The following is a 16,138-nucleotide window of genomic DNA, read 5'->3' on the forward strand; positions in this document are numbered from 1 at the left end:
GTTTTACTTCTTTTCTGGGATTTTTTAGAAAGATTTACCCTCACCTCCTATCCCAAACACAATGTTTTACCAAATACAAAGTGAGGAAAACTCTCCAACAACAACACTGCAAAATATGTTGTTCTGTAGTAGGGAAAGATATGAATTACACCTTTAACCTCACTCTTTACCTCCTTAAATCCTAATCTTAACCCAACCACAAATCCCATGACTTTGGATTCATGCTTACCCTGCATGTCCGAATATTATTGAGCCATCCTACTCACAGATCAGGGCTGATACCTTCCATTTGCTGCACTCAGCACCAATAATAACTGATTCAATCAATACCATGTTGACTTTTTCTTTAGAACATTTGACAGTTTTGATTTATGGACATTTAAAATATTCTAAAATGTATTTAATAGTAGTTGACTAATTTACTTTGCTTCTATTTATGGAAACAATGAGTAAATGAGACAATCAAGTCAGTGAGTACACAACATGTGTATACCCAACAGAGGCTTGTGCACAGTGACCAAGAAATCATCTAACAAGGACTGAGAGCAAATGTGAATCCACAATTCCATGAGAAAACTGATCAATGAAAAGGAAAAATCCAGAAATCTAAAAATGATTTAATGGTTTAAAAACATTTAATGATCCTACCATTAATGAAAAATGAAATAATACTTACCTGTGCCACTGCTGAACTTCATTCTCTTAAAGACATAAGGTTGCTAAATAATATTTACCATCTGTGGCATACTGAGCATCCTTCCATTGGCCCCTATGTTCCTATTGTGTGTTGTATTGATGTAGGGGCAAGGGGAAGGAATCACAGAGCACAGAGGGGGACCAGTTATTTGGGGAATATAGTGGAGAAAGATGTTTCTTCAGCAAGCTTTAGGCAAGTGAAGATCAGTGGCATGGTGTGACTGCTGTGAGATTTAGATATGGAGAGCAGGGTCCATTGGTCCCAATATAATTCTTACCTTTCAGATATACACTCCATTCATGTAATTGTCTTCAGAATAGGTACCCCCCCATTAGTAAAAGTATGTAGAGTGCACAGGGGTACTCTAGGTAAAACTTTCCACCAAAAAACATTGCCATTTGAGAGTAAGGGTCACATGGCTAAAATAAAAATCCCTAACTATATTGCAAATTTGTGAATTCATCCATATATCTACTAATTTTGGAAATGCTATTTTTTTATTAGAGTACATTAGCTTTTACATTGCACATATTAAATATCACCAAACAAATCATATTGCATATTGCTTTTATGTACTTTGTACAATGATTATTAAATATTACTCCAATGAGCCAAAGATTGACATGTAAAACCAAGGCTAGAACAGAAGGGAACAGGGGTCACTTGGACAGGAAGGTACAGACAGCAATACAATCTGCAGAGATCCTAGCCTTTCTTCCCTCAACTAAAACTTCCTATCCAAAACATAGAAGGCAGTTGTTGAGAGAACTGGCTTTAGGTCTAACAATGTGTAGTTTATTGTATAAAATAAGCACAGGTTCATTTCATTTTATTGAACTTAACCTTAGGAAATCAACCCCTATATATACAGCATATATGGTAAGTTTATTGGTGACCTGCAGACAGGTCGGCAATTGCCAAGAAAATAAACTGCAGGCTCTGTGTACTTTGCTTTCTTTTCTCAGATCTGTGCAAAAGGCACACATTGGTAGATCAACATACATATGGCAAAGTTAGGACTGTGTTCTATATTCTCATGGCACTTCGCTTTAGCCAAACCAAGATCTAAGTATTTGTAGGACAACATTGCAATACACACAACAACACACACAGACCCTAATACATCATTTAATTTAAATATCTGCAATGTAAAACCAGAAAGTTTATTGGAAGGGACTAGAGTAAAGTTTCTCAACCAGGGTTCTGTTGAACTTTAGAGTTCCTCCAGGGGTTTGCTAGGGGTTCCTTAAGCAATGAGCAGTTTGTGACTCTCAGGCAAGTTTAAATGACACTAATGATCTTCTTGGCTATATGTAAGGGTGACATGCTTTCCACCGGCCAACAATGTAAGCATTTTCCTACTTATCACCACACTAAAGCTACGTACACACTTCCAATTATTATCGTCGGAAAACGAACGACGAACGTTCCTGCACGATATATATGAACGATCGTATAGCACCGATCCTGCACATAGAGGTAACGACACGATCGTTCGTAGATATTGTACACACAATAGATACGATCGTTTAAGCGATAGAGGAACTATGTGGACGACAGGAAAGTGAACGGACGTTCGTTCATCACGCATGCTCTGAACATGGACGATCAACGAACGACCGTACACACGAACGATGTTCAACGATCGTCGCCCAATCCGATCCGCCGGTCCGGTCGTTCGTTTCCAACAATTTTCCTCGTTCGTCGGCGTCGTTGGTTACTTTTTTACGAACGATTTTTTGCCCAATCGATCGTTCGTCGTTCGATTGGAACGATAAAAATTGGAAGTGTGTACGCACCTTAAGGTACTGTGGAAATAGTAATTACAGAAGAGGTTGCCTACAACTTGAAAGTTATTTTAGGGGTTCCCCCATGTAAAATAAAATGTTGAAAAAGGCTGGTTAAAGGGAACCAGAAATCCTTCCCACTGAATCAGTACTTGGCTGGAATACAGTTGGGCCATCTTAGAACAGAAGGTATTCACATCTCTTATTCCATTATATATGCTAAGCAGTGAATCACTAATGCCACTCTGGCCTATGGCTAACTGTACACCAAAAGCTGTCATTATATAGCACAGACACCGCCTAACATATAATCATTTATTTCCATCTGCATATGGCTGTTTCACACTTGCTAGATACCGTCAGTGCAGTGTATGGAAACAATGGCTTCTATAGAGAAGGGCCCGCACTATGGGTACTACTAGGCAGGAAATAAGAGGGATATTAAAAACAGCTTTGATTTTAAGTTCTGTAAGTTAATTCTGATCAAATAAAAAAATTACTTTTTTATTTGCCTATGAATTAGAATATAAAACCCTCTAATACAGCCTTTCTGAATTTTTTTTAACATGGGGGAACCATTGAAGTAACTTTTAGGTCTTAGGGAACTCCTGCTATAATTACTATAATCACAGCCCTCAGTATATTAGTATGGTGGTGAGTAGAAAGAATACGTCTTACATTGTTGGCCACTGTGAAGAATGTCTTCTTTACAGATAGATCATTGGCCTTACTTAAACTGACCTGAGAAGTATAAAATTGCTCATTGCTCAAAGAACCCTGATTGAGAAATACTGCTCTAATATGTGTAAAGTTAGGATTATAAAGACTGTGTGTTACATACTTTATATGACTTATTTATGTGTTACTTTTTTAACCATTTTCTTAAGACAGAATTTGCATTACTTTAGTTTTTTTTTTTATTTTGTCCCATTGGTAATTTCAAAAATGTATGTTTCTAGTTTTACATAAAGTGTGGTTTACATCAGCTACTGCACTGATTTCAGCTGTAACACAAATGTAATTCTGAAACAATTTTCTTTCTTTGATATTATTTGACAATAAGCATTGAAAACTGTTTTTTGTTTTAATTTGCTACAGTTATACAAAGATGGTCTACAGCGCCCCCATGTGGAAATATGCAAAATCACACACACGCTGAAGTCATTTCACAGACTTGCAAAGTATGAACATTGTTATTATTCATGTCATAATTCAAGCTTGGAAAAAGGTGACTCATTCCAAGAGTTAAATGGATTTCATAAGTCAGCAACAAAAAAACCTTTGGATATAAGGATTACTTAAAAAACAAAATTATATTTATTTTTCTTTAAAGCTAAAACCTGCACAGTGTAAGAAATACCACCTATATAAAAATAAAAGGGTAATATGTCACCTCCTAATGACCTTGTGAAAACATCAATGTGTGACCTTTGCCCAAATGTATGTAAAACTATTCTGTTAAATGTCCTTATATTTACAGATGGGAGCATATCTCCAGTCAGAGTGATGTGGAATTTGCAGTTATTTTATTCCAATAAAAACATTAGCAGATTTATATGTTTAGTAACTGAACTTGCAGTGATGTCTCTTTAAATTAAACTATGTTCTCACACACAATGGGGTTTCTTTACTAAAGAAGTTTAGACTGACCAATGGCTACTTCACTTAGCTAAATAAATGGGATGAAAGTACATTTTACATAAACACCCAATAACATGCTAAAAAGAAAAAGTGCATTAGTAAGTTTGATTTAATTTGATACCTATAGAAAATTGGAACATGACTGGTTGCTATAGTGGAGAAATATACAGACACCTATGTGTGCATATTGTTATTTACAAAGAGATACAATTAAAGTTGAATATTGTTAGCACGTTTGGTTAAATAAAGTGAACAAGGTTTCTCCTTGTTTACTAAGCTTAATAAACATACATTTTATTATGTGAACGTGTGTCGGTATTTCTTAAGTAAATACACCCCAGTGCCTCTAAATCGCCAAAGAAAATCATGTATGCAGTTATAAGATGAGTCAATTATTATTATTATTATTACAATATAATCAACAGTATTTATATAGCGCCAACATAATATGCAGCGCTGTACCTAAAATAGGGGTAACTAAAGACAGACAGATACAAACAATGACTCAGGAGAATGAAAGAACCCTGCCCAGAAGAGTTTACAATCTATTAGATTATGCTCTATTAATATGTGAACATACATTGATAATTGGTTCATAAATTATTATATTTTTTGATATGGGGGATTTAAAGGTATGCTATATATTGAAACATTAGAGGCCAACTCTAGTCCAAACTCTTTACTTATTAACTTAGAAGAGTTATCCTCTCACAGATTTGTTTGCTCTCCGTTTTTTTGGGGGGGAGTTTCGCACTAACTTCCTACACCCTTCACTATGTAACATAGAAGCTTCTTGTCCTGATGACATCCAGTGTGTCTTGCTGTCTCATGGCATCATTATGGTATACAAAAGCAGTTTTTTTTTTTACTATTCATTGATTTCTGATCTGATAAAATAAATGGATCAGAGGTGTGACATTTACACACCTTTAGTGTTTTATTACTGCATCAAATCAACATTAATGGATAAAAAGTGTAAATGTGACAGAAGAAATAAGACAAAGGTGAAGTGTGCACTTGCTGCAGTACTCCCATTGGTATTCCAGGGGTTAATCAGAACAAATATACTTTGCTTCTATTTGAATTTTTGTGAAGGACAAGAGAACAAGATTAATGGCATCACCTGACCAATTATCTGTAAGTAGCTGACCCTACCCTGTAAGTCACACAACAGTCAGGATTCATGTGACAGCGCAAAAAGCTGTTTAATCATGGCACAGCACATTCACACTGACCCAGGAACTCTTTGCACACGAATATGCTTTTATCTAAAGGTATATCTTTAACATTGACCTGTCTTTATTACTGCTCACCTAACTTACATGTTGTAAGACATGCTATGTCAGAGTGATAAATATCCCTACTATTGTTTTCATTTTTCCCAGCACACCACGAAACTGTCAGACTGAAACGACTAATAAATATTATATGTATTTGTAAAATTACACTGTTTGGATAGAAGCACACAACTAGAACATTTGCATACAAGTCACAAATTAGTAGGGATTGCCTAGAAGGGGTTCACTTGCGGGACACTTTGGGCTTATTCACCTTCAGTCACAGCGGGGCTTTTATATTGATGCCAACCTACTGAGATTATGCCAATGCCTTTATAGTAGATATATGTGTAAGATTAAACAAATCTACATTCAGACAGGGGTTTATTCTTTTTTTTTTCCAGTAGGACCCCTGCATTTTTTTATTCAAAAAGTTTCTGACTTTACTTTACTTTAAAGTTGAATTTCAGCCTTATCCTTAGTCTCACAAAGTTATACAAGCTCCTCTACTGGTGTGGTCCGCCAGCACAGTGCCTGGCTAAGGAAAGCCTTCCAGCACCAATTTCTTTGCAGTTCTGAGATGTCATGTGACCAAAAAGTGAAACTGATACTAGAAATTGTGACAAGGTCTGCGACAATAAACCTTTTGGAACACTTACCTTTCACCATGCCCAGAAATCAATGCAATGCCATGGCCCACTTTCATTAGCTTATGGAAATGTTTTGCTACCATGAAAGGACTGGTTGTATATGTTTGCCTCTAACTCCTCCAAGGTGAATGGTTCCAAATCCTCTCACAGTTGCTTCTAGGAGTTTTTTTGGGTTCCTCTAATATAATTATTATTATTATTATTATTATTATTATTATTATTATTATTATTAATAATAATAAACAGGATTTATATGGCGCCACCATATTACGCAGAGCTGTACATTAAATAGGGGTTGCAAATGACAGACTAATACAGACAGTGATACAGGAGGAGGGGAGGACCCTGCCCCGAAGAGCTTACAATTCCTCTACATGTAATTCTGGTTTGAGAACTTTTTAAGCATCTTTATTGCTAAATTGGAGAACAGTTCTAACACTTATATGTGTTTATATACACACTAAATTGTAAAGAATGATTATTTAAATTTATCTTTACAATTTGCATGCTGGAAACTTTAGGTAACAAATACTGTGCTAACCAGGGTTGATGTTAAGGTTTATCACTGCTATATATTCGTGGCAAATCCCAACAAATGTAATGCAGGTCCGGGGAATTTATGTCTGAGTTTAGCTGGACATATCTCATGTTTAGATGTCCAGCTAAACTAATGCTAGACAACCACAAGAAAATAGGCTGACACAGGTGAATGGTTATTGAACAGGTTTAAGTGATATGGATACATGATGTGGCATAAACAATACTAAACAGATAAAAGATATCAATATCAGAAACTGTGACAACTTTAAATTTAAAAGAGCTTTAGTTACACCAGAAATGCTTTAATTCAAATTCTTTATTACAAACTTTATTTCACACATCCAGATGCTACAGCTGGGGTAGGCACAAATATCTTTATTGTATCACAATTATCAAACATAGTCCCCTATTTATGTTTCAGATTTAATATTAAAGCTCATCTAAAGGATGTAATCAATCCTAATTCTCTTTGCTTCTGCACTACCTGGAACCTACTGTCAGTTTAACAAACAAGGTCTAATTCTATGTATGGTAGCCACAGAGAATGAGTCTTCTTCAAACATCACTGAAATAACCAGGCAACAGAGATAATATTTAGATACAATGTATCTATTCTGTTACATTGTAAATAGTAGATTGCATATAATATATTCTAGTTGTTGACAGATGAAAAAGCTTTTCATTTGCACATTTGTCAAAGGATATATACACTGGTTTACCCTAGCAAATTTGAAAAATAAAATTATGCATCCGTACTTGGAGGAACTGTTCTTTTTTGGTTCGGACCTAAATGAGAAATGTTAGAAGAAAAATAATTATTTGACAAAGTAATGACCAAACTCCTGCAGAACAGGAATCCAATGACAAGAGATATGTATCCAAAAAGAAAACATACTGCAGACAGACTAAAGCAAACTCAACGAATAATTTTGGTAAATCTCTATTTTAGACTTGCTTCATAGAGGTGCATATAGTAGTTTAACTATCAGCACCCCATCAGTTCCTATTAGTTTTCTAAGATGGGTCAGCAAATTTGTTGTGATATTGATTTCAAGACTCTTGTGAGAATACAACCATCTTACCAACCATTTGTGACCATTTACATTACTATGGGCCTGGATAGCCTAACACACCCACCTAATAAATCCTTAGTTAAAACACACATAATCTTCCTCAGTATGAAGTTTGAACTCTTAGTAGTCATCAAATCAGGTGAGGGAGTTCACTTTTATTATTAAAATAACTCTCATCATAATATTGAAATAACTAATTAATTAATATTGAATTTTTTCCGATATCCTAATGCCCCTGTAAACTATTTTTTTCCAAACGCTCCCTGTAATTCCCACATACCTGTCTGCTGCTTCACTCATTACCAATTAATGCCTTTCTCTGACTCCTTCCACTTGTTGTCCATCCTGATTTTGGTTTATCCCCGACTCCACGATTGATTGCCGTTCTGGTACCTCACTTTTTGGCTGCCTGCTTTTTGGCTGCTAGTGTGTACATAGTGTGTCCAGGGTTGTTACCTGGACAGTCATTTCCACCAAAGCCCAAAACTCTTTGGTGCTCTGCTGCAAACTGGCGGCTACTTAGATTTTGCACCTTGACCACACCATCTCTGTTTTTTACTCAGAGAACCCATAGCTTTTCCAAGCCAGCCAACTACAATTTAGTCCTTGGTGCACGACAATGAATCTGTGTTCATTTCAATCAAAAATTTGTGGTTTTGACAGTAATAAGTTTGGAGTTCATGGTTGGTGATTTTGTTCAATATTACTCTTGATTTTTCAAGATTAACAGGATAACTAGTGTAACTAATTAGTCGGAAGCTAAAAGCTAACCTGTCATTAAAGTACAAATATTTGCCAGCTGCATATAATCAGCATCACAGGGTATGCAAGTGCCATGCATATTTGTTTAAATGTTAAAAAATCATTGGCTGAATACAAATAAGTGTTCTTAACATTTAATGGGGACTAATGAATCTCCAATTACCCATAACAAGGATAGTACACAAACATAAAGAAGGCCTCTGTGTTACATGAATTAATATATGTGATTGATAAGATTCGAGGATGGTATTAACACAAAAAAAAATAGTTGTCATGTTTGTTTTAATGACATCCTGCATCACAGTTGTTCATGTATAGCTCATAGGAACATTTACTTTAGATTCAGAATTAGAACTTGTCTATGTTCCTGGCTCAAAGGACAGAAAGGAGCTATATATCCATCACACAAATACTACTTAGTTATTCTTAAAACAAACATGTTATTTTAATTAAGTATTTCATGGAATGAAACAACTTGACTGGCCAAATTAACTAACAAAGAATGACTTCAAGGATCTATACTACATGGATAACTGCTAATGAATAAGAGGCATGAGTTTTAGTGCCAAATCTATTAGAAGTTTTCAGCAGAAAATGATCACTGCTTACTTCTGTTATTTGGATTTACCTCAAAGGCTATGGGGCCCCTCGTTGGCTTTTTCCATTGATTGCAGAATTTCACATAGGAAGGATTAGGTAACCATGTTTAGGATTTATACATTAAAAAAAAGTGTTATAAATGTGGGTCAATGTTTATCCAAGAGGTAATTGCCGTCGGGTCTGCTGTTTTGGTAAAAAATTATGATTGAATAAATTGCCTAAAAAGGACCTTCATTAAAAAAAAAAACTTACCTCCTCCATACTCCTGCCAGTTCTTAAGATGTGATAACTGTATTTGCTTTCTTTTATCAATTTAGCTTCATTTTTCTACAAATATAAAAAAATAGAAAATGTTCATTATGTCAGAGACCTTGTAACTTCCTGTGCACTAAACTTCAGTATCAAACTATGTTAAAGTGTACATAAAGTAGATGTGAGAGAAACCTTGGGTTACAATGCTGCTCCTTCATAGATACAGTACAGTAAGTCAGAGTTATCACCCTGGCACATGAAATGTATTACTGGAAGGGTATCCAGATAAAAATTAAAACAAAAAAAAAAAAGCCTGAAAGAAAGAAAACTACTGCAGCCACTGTATTTAAGGACTGGTAAGATGCAGTATTTATTAGAAGTACTGGGAAATTATAGCAGAAGCACAAGGATAAAAGACATAGAAAAATTAAAACCAGGAAGAGACAGAAAAGGGACAAGGACTAAAAAAAAGCGACCAGTGAAGACTTGGGTGCAGATTTTGTTTATTGGCTCTGACGCAATGTAGAAGGAAGAAATTTTCAGTAAATTCAGAGATATAGGCAGATATATCTGAATTGGTTCTTTGTTAAAAAGTTTGTCATCAAAATGTGAAAAGTAGCTTTCCCAATGAAAAGCTTCTGGGTGATGGGGGGTTAAGACCTAGACAGTTGTGTACTATTTTGGGGAACATGTGTCACCTATGGCACAGTTATACCAGGGCAGCAAAAGTCTTAAAGTGTTTCTTTGTAAAAAAAAAATAATTTGTAAAGTTTTGGATATTTTATCCAAAATCGATGTCACATTTATATGCTTTGGTTCCATTGAATAGATTTTCATAAACATCCTGTCAATGTATGTTATTTTTTGCTATAAAGCTATATTGCTATAAATCCTCAAATCCTAGCTGAAACTTTGTATTATTTTCTAATAATAATGTCAGTGTACATGGGATATAAAAAAATATATCACTGGAATAGCTTTATATAAACATGCTCCCCTAGGCTAGCTCCTAGTCGGCTGCAGTGGATAGGCATCCGCATTTAATAGATGGACTCATGCTGAAACCTTAGTACATTTTTACTTGTACATATTTTCTGGCACTGTACTGAATATAAGAATTTCAGGCCTGAATCAACAAGGCATTCAGAACAACATAACAGTTGTATTTGTTATTATTACAAAGTAATCAATTAACATTTTAGAAAATAAGCTTTGCATGATTTGTCCACTAGAAGTAAATGTTTCTTTATACCATCAATATGTTATTACATAGAAGAAAACAAGGGTGATAATGTTCAGACAATGACTAAAGCTTGTAATGCCTTACTGCAATCTATATAACTTCCTGCTTTCCCAGTCGACAGTATGAGGGAAAATTGTTCTAAGATAAACACAAAAGAATGGAAGTGTTTGTATAGGTGCACTCTGCCCCAAAGGAAGAGGTGGACTTACATATAATAAGATCATATCAAACAGAGTATCAGCATGCTAGCGAATGAGAACGTTTCTTGGAAACGTTGATGACAAAAGGTATGCTCCCCCTGAGACAGAGATAAGGATGAAAAGTGACAAAAGCTAAGGAAATCTGTCATTGAGCCCCACCAGGTTTAGGGTCAGACTCAGAATTTGTATTTGACCATATTTGCCTTTGGATATGGAGGACACTAAACTCTGCAACAATTGAGGCAGAAGTTTTACTGTTGTGTTAGGGAGCACTTCAAGCTGTATCTTGTGATGAAAAATGAAATACTAGTAGAGTAGACATGTTGTAGATGCTCAAAGTACATGAATTCCCATGATGGCTTAATTTAACACTATATTTGTGTGATGAAAGAAATGATGGAATTTGGCTCCATGGAGAGTTCTGAGCCGCAGATTTTTAAGGAAAAAAAGTTTAGAGAAATGCTTGCTGCATAGAATCCATTTATCAATTATGTTTAGATCACATAACGACAGTTTTATGGTCAATGCCATCTTACAACAAAGTCAACAAAATGTCAGAATATCAAATTATAATGATAAATGATTCCAGGTATTGTTAGTTCTGCAGAAGCTGAATAATTGCCAGTCATCCTAGGTAGGGAAAAGCAGAATTGAATTTTTTTGCTTTTCATCAGTTGTGTAATACTCTGTAAGGAACAACTTAGGTTAGTGAATGAGGTAAAGCTGTGCCCACTTCAAACATCCAATCACTTGCCAGCATAAATAATGTTTTCTTAAATTTCCCTCCATGTGACCAAGTGATTAAAAAAAACACATTGATTTTCTCCCATAGAGTTTGTTAATACTTTACAAAAGTGTTTTGAAAAACCATACACTTTATATTAGTCTTCCTTCAAGATGAACAGCAAGGTTCGTGCAGAGGAGTAGTGTTTTTCAACAGTTCAACAGTATGCAGATCGCTCTTACCCGTGTAAAAAGAGGGTGCATCATGCCCTTGCACTAATATTTGTACAATGCAGTGTGATTAGCAAGAGTGCTGACCTTCTACATTTATTATATTTGCTAATTGTCTTTAAACCATATATAAATTTAGTATTGTCTTGCATTTGATTAGCTTTGATTTGACTTTCATCTGCTTAAGGCAGCTGTTTTGAGTTGCACCTATATAAATGTAGGTTTGTTAAAAAAACAAAAAAAAAGCACAGACACAAAGACTTATCTATATGGGTCCTTCATCTTACAGATGAATGTAGGGGTGTTTCATGGAAAACACCTTTTTATGCCTAATCCTCTCTCTTTTCATCAACAGAACAGCTGGATAGAGCCTACTGTAAAAATACCAGTTGCTGCAAATAAAGCAAATAGCTAAAGTAAATTCATCATTTTCATACCAGTCGTCCTTCACAAATAATCCCAGTTTTTAATGTCTGCTCATACAGCTCAGGGTTAATACAGATGTATTTTCTTGGAAAGCAGTGGGACCTGATTTAGATATAAATTCTAGTTGATAACAATGCTGTAACAAAAATATAGAAGCTGCCATTGCTAAGTTATTTTTTTTTAAAAGGGCATTTTTAAGGACTGTCACATTGCCCTGTCCTAAGTACCCAGTAAGTCTATTTGCCTCACTGAAGTTTGAGACATCTATATAAAAAATCCCAGAGTGCTTACTTTTTTTTCATTTAAGTTCCACACATTCTACCTTTTAGTTTTTTTCTATGTCCATCCTAACATATACATTGGGGTGGGGATTATAGATAGGAATGTAATTTGGAGCACATTTTATTACATATCCTCCTATTTCTTTTCGTATCTTTACATTTATCTGTCATTTGATCACATTAGTGAGACATCCATGTAATATTGTGCAATGGTAAAATTCAAAGTTAACATCTGCATTTTAGAGAGCTTTACTGCCCTTTAAACCCTACACTAAGATGTATAAATGGGTGGGTGGATGATGAGTGATTTGTGTAAAGTTAGCACCAAGGGAAGTTTTTAACAGGATTTTGATTGCAAATGTCATACAGATCACTCAATGTCATAATTTCATGTGTGACATCACATTCCTTTAAACATGAACTTAATTTATTTTAAAGCAGCACCCAGGACTCAAATGGATAAAGCTAGTTGAAAGGTAACCCATATTTGATGATGCAATACAGGGAACAGCTACCACCAGTTCCACCTTCCTTGCACTATACTGCACACAAATGTTATACGTTTAGATATACATATATCGCCATCTGGTGGAAATGGATAAACATGTTATGCAATAAAACTAACTTTTTTTTAAGTCTAACAAAGTGTATTTAAACCCAAACACAAAGATAAAATATATTGTAGAACATAGGACAATGGTTTTACCTTGCCATCTGCAGCCAGATAACCCGTCAACAAAATAACAGAACACATCTCTACTGACTCCATTCTCCTCTTCTATCAATATATTCCCTATCAGCACATTAACATATAGCAATTTTTTTATCTCCCAATAACTACCAGATGTTCAGGACTAGGTGTACTTAGAGAACAGCATGTAGCATTTGTCATCTATCTTTAGTGGGAAAAGAACCAGTGACCACTTAGCAGAATCCACCTCTCTGCACCACTATTATTCACAAAAATTAGATTTATTGGATGCTGGAAGCTGAAATTCATGACGGGAAACTGAAGGAAACAGATGATCGATGGCCAGATTATTCGATTGTCAACTGAACTTTTGTCTACAGAGAAAGATTTCAGGGTTGACAGGGATTCAGAGTAAAGGAGAAGATCAGCTGTCAGGTTCCGGTGGCCCTTTTGGTCAGTATAATGACCAGTTGAATAAGTTGAAGCATAAATGTCTTCATAAAAAGAAATTTTTCACAGGATATGATGGGTCAGAAGACCACCTGAAGAAGCATTACATAAATAGTGATCCCCCTCAGGTGCTTAGAGTTAGATATGTTGTGATCGCAAAGACAGAAAGTCCATAACAGACTTAGGGCATGGTACTAGGCCAAATGGAATACTCAACAGCCTGCACAGATAGACCTGGTCTCAAAACCAGTAGTTAAAGCAGGACTTAAAAAGTAGGTGATCAAGCATGACTCCCAGTAGAAGGGAGATATGTCCATTCCAATAAATGTAGTATAATGCTCTTCCTATGGTGAGGACCTCAGTATTATTTCATCAGGTTAACCACCCCAGTTCTTCCATGCTGACCCTGCTGAGACACAGCTTTGCAGGACTGTCAAAATAGGATCCAAGAGCGCTCTGGCATGAAACAAATCAGACGTAAGGGCTGCACTGGTGAAACCCTCAAACAAGTAAGGTGAGTCCTGAAATAATCAGCAAAATCACATAGGCTGTCAGCTTAATTTTTTTTTCCATTTTACAAGTTAAAGTATTTGTACTTTAGAGCTGTTCATGATGGGTAACTTGTTCTTAAATGCTCTTTTGTGTATTATTGTTGACCACCAGCAGATGGTGCCATGTCTTCATGTTAAGGGGTTACAAACTCTTTCTCAGAAGACAAGACACAGCGCTGCCCAGTGGCCAGAATCTAGAGCAAGATTCATTTTCTGATGACATTGTCAGATTTTTCTGTGTATATATTGATGATTATCTAGTTTGTGTAACTAAAATTCCTGCTCTCATGTGAACCTAATAGTTTTCACTGTGATGTAGGAATGCTGGAAAATGTAACCCAGCATCCATTGTTCCTCTTGGTTTGGGTGTCATGTGACCACATCTGACTGACCCTCCAAACAACTTAAATCAGACATGAGAGGAAATTACAAAATACATTTGGCCAATCAAACCAATATTATCTAAACCTCGTTTCTTGGATACACTGTATTGACTCATCAACCCGATTGCTATTAGAGTGTGTGTTGCACAATTTTGGCTTTAATTTGTAGAAAGCTATTTCCTTTTTATCTGGGGCATAAACACAGACCTGTGAGCCATTTAATCACTTAAATGATAAAATCCCACCCAGCACCAGGCACTACATGATGTATCTTATCTAATGCATGTCCTATTGCCCCCAGGTAGATCACTAGGTGCTAGAGCTCTGCATGGGTAAAAGTAATCAGCATGCATCTGTGATGAGTATTAGACACTTCTGATTACCCTCACTGGTGCTTTTGTTATATCTCTGAACTGCTTTGTCATTTCCATTATCTTGTAACACAAATAAATGCCCCCTGTAGTCAAACCAAGGGAGACAGCAAACACTGGCCATAGCTACTTGGTAAGCATTGGAGCTTTAAAAAACAAATTCTGCACAATGCAGATAGCACATGGACCTAGGGCTGATGTAGAATGAATTATCATTTACTTAAAGTCTCTATGAAATTACTTTAGGACTTGTGGATCGATGTGCAGTAGGTGATCACTACTTTCACCCATTCCATGGTACTGTGCTACAAGGTACAAATCCAGCTGTCTTGTGAACCTGAACATGTAAATGTTCCTACTTGGAGAATATGCAGCACCTTGTGAAAGTATTTATACCCATGCCCTTGGTTGCGAGTCCTGCTTGTCTTAAAACAGATTTCCATGTGAAAATCTCTGTGTATATTAAATACACACCTCAAAAAAATGAAGAAACACAGAAATCATATGAGACGTCAGGTGGGTTAAAATATATCTCATCAAGAAATTTAACTCGACATGAGTGGTCAGAATCTCACAATAGAAAAAAGAAACCAAGACCAATAACCCACTGAGGACTGGATGAAAAACACTGAAAATCAAAGGAAAAACCACAAATCACAAAATGATGAGACTTGTGTGAGTTACAACTAATATTGTGACACAAGTTTGTATGGACCCCACATCTCTGTGTACACTGCTGACAATGTCTGGCCATGCTGGTGGTGATACAGTAAATAGCAATCCACGGCAGAGGTGGCGAACCTATGGCATGTGTGCCAGAGGGGGCACTCAGAGCTATCTCTGTACACTGGTCTCCCATTGGCTGTGCTATTGTCCCTGTCAGCCCTGCTGGCTGCAGAATTTCTCTTCTTCTCCCAGTCATCAGTTAACACCCAGAATACCAGGCTATGGGGAGGAGTGGCAGCTGATGTGTATTGAAGCTGATGAGTCCTGATCCAGCATTGAAAGGGTGAAAGTACAGAGGGGGAGTGGAAAGTTAGGGAGGGGGTAGGGGGGATCTTGTTTACTATGTCCTAAATATGGGAAGTACTATATGAAAGTTGAAGACATTGAACAGAGCTACACAGCAAAGGGTCAGAACTACCAGTCTGCTATACCTAGTCAGCACCAGTGGAACATGAGGCTTGTGTTAGAAGGTGCCTGTTGAATGTAAAGGGAACCCTGTAACTATGTATTGCTGTCACTAGTGCTTTAAACAAGATGTGTGATATGTGCTGCATTGCTATGCAATTGGCATGCATTTAGTAAA

General features: G+C 36.2%; 1 long non-coding RNA gene across 1 annotated transcript; it reads right to left on the reverse strand.

Annotated features, from left to right (window-relative positions):
- Window positions 1-6,890: 6,890 nt before the first annotated feature.
- Window positions 6,891-15,329, reverse strand: LOC140328461 (uncharacterized). The gene is made up of 2 exons (XR_011920293.1): window positions 9,280-15,329; window positions 6,891-7,378 (listed from the first exon to the last, which is right to left on the reverse strand). It is a non-coding gene; the product is annotated as an uncharacterized lncRNA (long non-coding RNA).
- Window positions 15,330-16,138: the final 809 nt, after the last annotated feature.

The sequence above is a fragment of the Pyxicephalus adspersus genome, chromosome 4, assembly GCF_032062135.1.
Source record: "Pyxicephalus adspersus chromosome 4, UCB_Pads_2.0, whole genome shotgun sequence".
Taxonomy (NCBI): Eukaryota; Metazoa; Chordata; class Amphibia; order Anura; family Pyxicephalidae; genus Pyxicephalus; species Pyxicephalus adspersus.